We start from the raw sequence: 8,026 nt of genomic DNA, 5'->3' as shown, positions 1-8,026 counted from the left end.
GAATCAGCTTTTTCAGAACCCATGTGAAAACCTAGACATAGCTGTGCTTCTTTATAATCCTACTGCTGAGGTGGTATAGACCAGAAGAACAGTAGAAATTGCTGGAAAGCTAGTCTGACTGAAACAGGGATCTCCAGTTTCAATGAGAGACTTTGTCTCAAAAAATGTGAAGAGTGATATAGGAAAAAAACATGATGTAGATACACTCACTCATGTGTGTTCCCATAGAGTACTCAATGGAATGTCTTTATCAGACACTGAAAGGAAGAGATCTACTCCGAAGTGGAGCTGGGAAGATAGCAAGAGCAAGAGGTGGTGAATGCGTCCACGAAAAAAGTATTTTATAGACACAACAGGACTGATGCACAAATGAACTCACAGAGACCGTAAACAGCATGCACAGAACCTCCACATGTTCAAACAATACAAAATTCCAACACCAAGCAAGGGTACTGGACACAAAGTCCCATCCTTAACTAAGAAAGTATTAGATATTTCTACTGGTTGGGAGAGGAAAAAAAAATCAATTTTTACAATACAGGCACGTTGGATATATTAACCACACTCAAGGACAGGCCTCATGCTAAGGATCAGTCCTCTTCTATGCTTGTGTATGTGTGTGTGCTGTGTTTTGTTTTATATTGATTGATTTTGGGTTTAGTTTTAGGATTTGTGTAAGACAGAGGAAGAACATGAACTGGGGGTGGATCAGAGGTGAGGAGAATCTGGAAGAAGTTAGAAGAGGGTAAGCATATGATTAAAAAATGTATTAATTTCTCAAAGAAAAGATAAAAACATGAAAATAGATTATGGCTATGATCATCAATAATTAGTTTTGGGAAAAAACACATTGTTGAAATAATTAAAGTTGTATAAAATAGTACAATGCAATTCCCAGATAAAAAACTAAAAAATCTTAATGTCTGTGGGAGGCTGTCCTTACCTGTTCTTCTGGCAGGCTTGGCCTGTGTTTGGCAGGAGTTATGTGTCCAAGGGAACTGAGAAAGTCGGGAAGGTCGACTCGATGGGGATGATCCAAGCATGGACTCTTAGTAACTGAGGATACAGAACCAGAATGACACGTTCTCTGTAGCCAGAAAACGCTTCCAGTCTTGGATACCAACACAGCCAGAAAACCTTCCAGACTCGGATACCAACACAGCCAGAAAACCTTTGACCTACAACCTGTCCGGTCAGCAAAATGCGTTGTGTCAGTGTTGGCTCAGAGTTTATAGGCATGGCCAATGACTGGTCTAACTTGAGGCTCACGCCACAAGAGGGAGCCCATGCTCTAAACTGCCTGGATGGCCAGGAACAGAAAACTGGATGGCCCAGAGACCAAAGGTAGAACCAAAGAACCAAACAGGACTCTCACACACACACACACACACACACACACACACACACACACACACACACACACACACACGATTCCTAATGATATTCTGCTGTACTCAAAGATCAGTGCCTACTCCAGTAATTATCAGAGAAGCTGTCTTTGGTAGCAGAAGGAGCAGATGCAGAGATATAGCCAAACAGAAGAAAGGGAAGAAGATTATAGGAGCTAGGGTTAAGGAGACCAGCAAAATAGAGTCCACAAAATCAACAAAGTGGGATTCACAGGGGCTTACAGACTGAAGTGGCAAACACAGGGCCTGCATGGAACTGTACTAGGTCCTTTGCAAATATTTGTGATATTTTTAGCTTGGGTTTTTGTGAAACTCCTAACTGTGGAAGTTGGAGTAAATGTGACTCCTTTGCCTGCTCTTGGAACCTTTTTCCTTCTGCGAGGTTGTCTCATCCAGCCATGATAAGAAGGTTGATACCTAGTGTTATTGCATCTTGTTATGCCTTGTTTGGTTGATATCCTTAGGAAGTCTGTCATTATTATTATTATTATTATTATTATTATTATTATTATTGAATCTGGAGGATCAGGGGAATATGGAGAGGAGATGCAGAGCAACTGAGAGGAATGAAAGCAGGGGAGGTTGAAGTTGGTATGTATTGAATTAAAGAAGAATAAATTTTGAAAAGAAAATTTTCAAAAAAAGTCAACATCGTCAAACACTGAATTAAAAAGTATTGAAACTTGGTTACTTTCCTATGTCAGTCACGGAGAATTTGCTTATTATTTCCAACACAATGGGAACCATCCCTGGTACCACAAGAAAGTTCACAGGACAATGAAACGGAAGATGTAGATAACAGAAAAATTTGCGATATAAACTATGCCATTAGAGCACCGACAGTGCTGTTATGCTTACATACAAAAATAAAGCATAACAACACTGAATATAAATCAGTGAGAATATAAAAAATATATTTTGAACTACAACAATCCAAGTTTTATTTTATACCAATGCATGCAAGCAATGTCATTCACCATACTAACATAGGAGGAAAAGGTAAAACATAATCACAGAAGAAAACAGAGAATATGACAAAATTGAATTCCTGATTATTAAAATCTACTAACACATTCTGTGTAGAGTCCATTACCACCAGCTTCTGTAACAGGCAAATATGAAAAAAAAAAAAAAAAAAAAAAACATGCTTTTAAACTCTTAGTCCCTTTTATTGCTTTTGGGGACTATATCTATTTATGCTGTTTGGATCAGACTAAATAATATTTATCATTAAAACACTGAGTCAGAGTAGAGTTATAATATATATAACTGTAAGAAAATGAGTAAATGTGATTGTGTTCATCCAATGTTCATATCTAATAACCCCATATAAGTTCCTAATTTTAGGTTCTGTGAAACACTTTTCTTCATTGCTGAAACTAGTTAAGATGACTAATGATATTTCTTGCGATTCTTGCACTTTTTATTTTCCCTTAATCTGGTGCGATTTCCCTTGCTCATTACTATTTCAGATGCTTCAATTGTTTGGCAATTACCTAAATCCCTGTGCTAAACCTTATTGTTGAGTATTTTACACTTTCATTATTTTCATCTAGATCTAAATCTCTCTGCATTTTAAAACTTATTTATAATCTAATGCTTTTTCTGTCCAAAGACTTTTATTTTCATTCTATTTTCTCCCTAGGAATCCTATGATTTTCAAATTTGCTTTCCACATTTTTACTTTTTTTCTTTTACTATTTTGCATATTTAAACATTCCTTATTGATTTAATGAAAACTTCATCAACACCATCTTTAGTTTAATGATTTATTGTTTTCATTTGAATTTTGTCTTTTCGATGTGAAAAAGTGATGATGCCCTCATTATACTTCATTATCTGTCCTCACCTCTCATCTTCTTTCTGCTATTGAAGCCTACTCAGGACTCGGCTTATTACTAAAACCTTAATGAATCTAATGAGTCCTTTATCTGGTCTCCTTTTGGCCTGGATTGATAGCAGCAAGAGGAAATTTGAAATAATTTCTGGTAACTCAGCGATTAAAGTTATTTGTCTCCAAGATTTCAATCTTAGGTCCATTCTCAGTACTTAGATGGTAGAAGGAGAAACCTGATTCACTCTAGTTGCTCACTGACCTACACACATGTTTACTGTGTCATTCATATGTCCATACCACATGTCTAGTAAATAAATCAAAATGTAATTTAACTTATATGTATATTAATTTGTATATATATTATATTACTGTTGGCTTATCTCCTTGGTTAGAAGTTGGAGGCTGACAGTTAAATGCTGTGTGAGCTAACTGACTTAACTTGTGCTTCTTCAGCAATTGTTCCTTAACTTCTGAAGCTGTCCAAGAGGGTGAATTATTTATTATAGAGATTGTTTGACCGTCCTCCAGATTGATTCCCTGCCAATGTTTGTACTCAGATTCTGGCTTATTTCCAGTGATTCATGTTTCCAATATTATTTGCTTGGTGACACTTGTTTTAATCCTAGTTATCACCTCAGCCTGATAATTTACCGTGTCCTTATTTAACGTTATGTTTGGAAAAACAGATGCTAACGAAATCAAATAGTTTTCATTTTAAATTTAGAATATCTATCATATAAATTTTGTTCTTAGGGAAGGCGATCCTGGGGGCGGCAGTGTAGTGGCAGAAGTCTTGAAATTGCTCTGAAGGTGAGGACATCTCCTCCCCTTCCACCAAAGCCAGATGACCACATTGCCCTCACCAGCCCCTTCCCATCAGAGCCTCCACTCACATCTCCTGGCCTGAGTCAGCCTTCTGCTTCAAGCTTGGGGTCACCTGCGTGTTCCTCATAGGATTGGCTGAGACACTGCAGAAACAGCAGAATGGCCAGCTCAAGTAAGCCAGCGTGTCTGACTGCCTCCTCAAGACCATCCGCTCCGAGGGCTACTTGGACACGTACAGGGGAGCGGCAGTAAGCCTGACCCTGGTCACCCCCGAGAAGGCCACCTGGCTGGCAGCTAATGACTTCTTCAGACATCGGGTCTCCAAGGATGGACAGAAGCTAACTCTGCCTAAAGAGATGTTGGCAGACTGCAGGCTGGACGCCTGCCAGGTGATTGTGATCACCCTCGTGTAGATGCTGAAGAACCAGTTGCAAGATGTGGGCGCATTGCTGCTCAGAGGAAGATTCTGGCTGCCCAGGCTCAGCAATCAGTTCAGGGAGGTGCCCCGCCCTCAGTAGAGGCTCCAGCAGCTCCTCTGCCCACAGCCACCTAGCTGCCCCTTGACCTGCTGTGAAACCATGGCAGTGTTGGCCTCTACAAGGGACTGCCATGCTGCTCAGGGATGCCCCTCTTCCATCGTCTACTTGTGCCTGTTTGCCAACGTCAGTCAGCTGGGCTGCCTGCCTATCTTCTGAGAAGACGTCATCTTCTCTGTGTAGACGCCTTCCTGGCAGTCTGAGTCGTTGGGAGTCCAGACTCCATGGCTGTCAAGCCCTTTGATGTGGTGAAGACAGGTTCAGTCACTTGAGTAAGATATCAATGAGGACACTTATACTGAGTTTCTGTACTGTGCCAGAAAGATCTGGAGACATGAGGGCCCTTCTGCCTTCCTGAAAGGTGCATGTTTGGCATCTCCCAGATGGTCTACTTTCTGGATATCGCTGAGTCCCTGCTGGGCCTGCTGCAAGAACTGCAGGCTTGGACCAATGGCTGCTTCTCTCCAGCCTGTGGGCTGGCGCCAGAACAGGGTGACCAGCACAAGCCTGAGAAAGAATGGTTTCTTCCCAGGCTTCCCCTTCAAAAAGGAAGGCAACGGGAAGAAGCAGGTTCCACATGGGTGGTACACGTTTAGGCTCCCATGAGGTTCTAAAGGAAAGAAAAATATTGCTATCAAGATCTTATTTACGTAGAAAATGCAGAAATCTGTACATACCCCAAGCCAGTCCTGTTGAGCCAGTCCTTTCCCATCCTTGTTCCTCAACCCAGTCCCCGCTGCTCTGAACACCCCATGAGACAGAGCTGGTCTCTGGGCTGGGTCCCCCAGGCCTGGTCTGGTGAGGCAGACCCTACCAGGTAGTCCACTGGCTCCAGTAAATGAGGTTCTCCTAGTCTATAAAGGACACACACAGACAAATTATTTATTGAATTTCCTGTGGCCATGTGTCCCTTCCTGTCCTCCGTCCATCACTGTACTTGCCGCTGCTGCTTTTTCCACCTCATCCAGGGCCACACTCTCCCACCTCAGCCAGCGTTCCAGGAGGCTTGGAGTACCCTAATCATGTCAAGCTAGGATTCCTAGGCTGGGTGCGCTGCCACGTTCAGTTGTCATCCCTGGCATCTCAGTCATGCCACACATACTCTTCCTGATGAACCTTTGGGCCCCCATCATGCAAGACCCAGATTGCTTTAGGTTTTTGTGTGCCACCTGTGGTAGGTAGCTTACTCCCCCACTCCCCTGGCAGTCAGCTGGCCCTGCTATTTGGGAATGGGTCCACAAAGGAGCACCTTTCCCCACGGAGTAGGGACCCTGTGCTTGTGTGCTGCTTGTACCTCAGGCCTTCTGCTGACCCCGTCCAGTACTTTAGTTCTCCAGCATAGTAACTCTTCTGATAGAGCCCTACTCCTGGGCAGAGGTTTCTATTGGGAGAAGGGCAAGCATAAAGGCCAGTATGGAGTCTGGGCCACCCTGCTCTGGGGGCCTCTGTCCATATTTGGAAAGCCCCGCCTATCCTGCCCTGAATCCTTTGTTCTGAATCAAAGCAGTCCTCCTCCCCTGCCCTGGCCATATGATTGTGTTTGGCAATTGGCGTGCTGGTGCTGTGTCCCTCAATCCCAACCCCCTCCATGAAGGCCCATTTCCAGTGACAATACCTGGGGTTCAAGTCTGGGCTGACCCCCATCCACGGATGCTCCTGGGAGCCACCCTTTTTACCACGTGAAATTATATTTTTTCTTTTGAAGAGTTTTAAGAAATTGTAAGGTTTTGTGTCTTGTTTTGTAAAAAATAAATATTCTAAATAGAAAAAGAAAGTAATAAATACACTTTGTTCTTTGTTCTTCCAAATGTTATGGATTTATTTTTTAATACTTTGCTTATATACTTAAGAATTTCCCTGTTCCCTTTACTAGGAATCCTGCTTGGACACTGAGCTGCCATGGGCTACATCTGAGCAGGGGTTCTAGGTTATATCAATGAATGGTCCTTGGTTGGAGTATCAGTCTCAGAAAAGACCACTGTGCCCAGATATTTTGGTTCTATTGCTCTCCTTGTGGAGCTCCTGTCCCCTCCAAGTCTTAATATCTCCCTCTGCTTTCATAAGATTCCCTGCACTCTGCCCAAAGTTTGGTTATGAGCCTCAGCATCTGCTTTGATACACTGCTGGGTAGACTATTTCAGAGGCCCTCTGTGGTAGGCTCCTGTCTGTTTCTTGTCCCTGAACTCAGTGGCTGGCCCTTTGACCACTCCCCCTGAGGGAGGAGCTGCCTTGCCAGGCTACAGAGGAGGACAGTGCAGCCAGTCATGATAAGACCTGATAAGCTAGGGACAGATGGAAGGGGAGGAGGACTTCCCCTATCAGTGGACTTGGAGAGGGGCAAGAAGGAGATGGAGGAAGGAAGGTGGGATTGGAAAAGACTAAAGGAGGGGGCTACAGCTGGGATACAAAGTGAATAAACTGTAATTAATATAAAAATAAAATTTTAATTAAAAAAATAATTTCCCTAACACAACCCTTCCCACTTTTATGTCCTCTTTTCAATATTTTAAAATGTCGTTCCTGATGTGATCTGATAGACTAAGATCAGAAGGAAGGAGAGGAGGACCTCCCCTATCAGTGGACTTGGGGATGGGGCATGCGCTAAGAAGGGGGAGGGAGGGTGGGACCAGGAGGGGAGGAGGAAGGGGCTTATGGGGGGATACAAAGTGAATAAGCTGTAACTGATAAAAAAATCATTAAAATGTTTAAGTTATAGTCCTGTATTTATTAACAGTTTCACATATGTTTACAATATATCTTGTTTGGTCATATCCATCATCGCTCCTTCCTGCAGCTGCCTCTCCTGTCTATCTCCTATCTCCCTCCAAACTGAGTGTGTGTTCAATTTTCTTTACAGCCCATCGAGTCTAATTAGTGCCCTGCATATGCACTTGTGTATGGGGTCATCCACTGGGGCGTGGCCATCGACACTCCCTACAGGAAAAGTCCTTTTCCCTCTTCAGCTTCCATTGACTGGCTTTCTCTCCTCTGTGAAGGGTGGTACACTGGAAGAACCTCCCTTTTCCATGCTGGTGTTCTTAATCTGCGGACACTGTATTGGTAACCAAGGACCCTGTGAGTGTATGAGAGCATCAGCCAAGTCATGTCAAGAGGACAGTATTTTCAGCAGTCTCAGCCATCCTTCACTTTTAATACTCTTTCTGGTCTGCTTTTGCGATATTGGCTGAGCATTTCGGGATGGCGATGATATAGTTGGTCCACCTAGAGCTAGGATAGTGCAGTCACTTATTCTCAGTCCTTCGAACAGTGTTAGTTGCTGCATGAACAACTACCCTCTGAAATTAAGAGCTTTTCTGATAAAGGTTGAGAACAGAAAGAAAAAGCTATGAAATCTATGGATTTGACATAACTATTCAGAAGGCTGTTTGAAAGTGTGACCAGTCAAGAAAACAAGATTA

The 8,026-nt window shown here is 42.8% G+C and overlaps 1 pseudogene; it reads left to right on the top strand.

The window, feature by feature from the left end:
* The first annotated feature begins 1,237 nt into the window (after window positions 1–1,237).
* On the top strand, window positions 1,238–5,203 carry LOC110542154 (mitochondrial glutamate carrier 1-like; annotated as a pseudogene).
* The last annotated feature ends 2,823 nt before the right edge of the window (window positions 5,204–8,026 follow it).

The sequence above is a fragment of the Meriones unguiculatus genome, chromosome 3 (genome assembly GCF_030254825.1).
Source record: "Meriones unguiculatus strain TT.TT164.6M chromosome 3, Bangor_MerUng_6.1, whole genome shotgun sequence".
Lineage (NCBI taxonomy): Eukaryota > Metazoa > Chordata > Mammalia > Rodentia > Muridae > Meriones > Meriones unguiculatus.
This window is presented reverse-complemented; position numbering and strand designations above follow the sequence as displayed.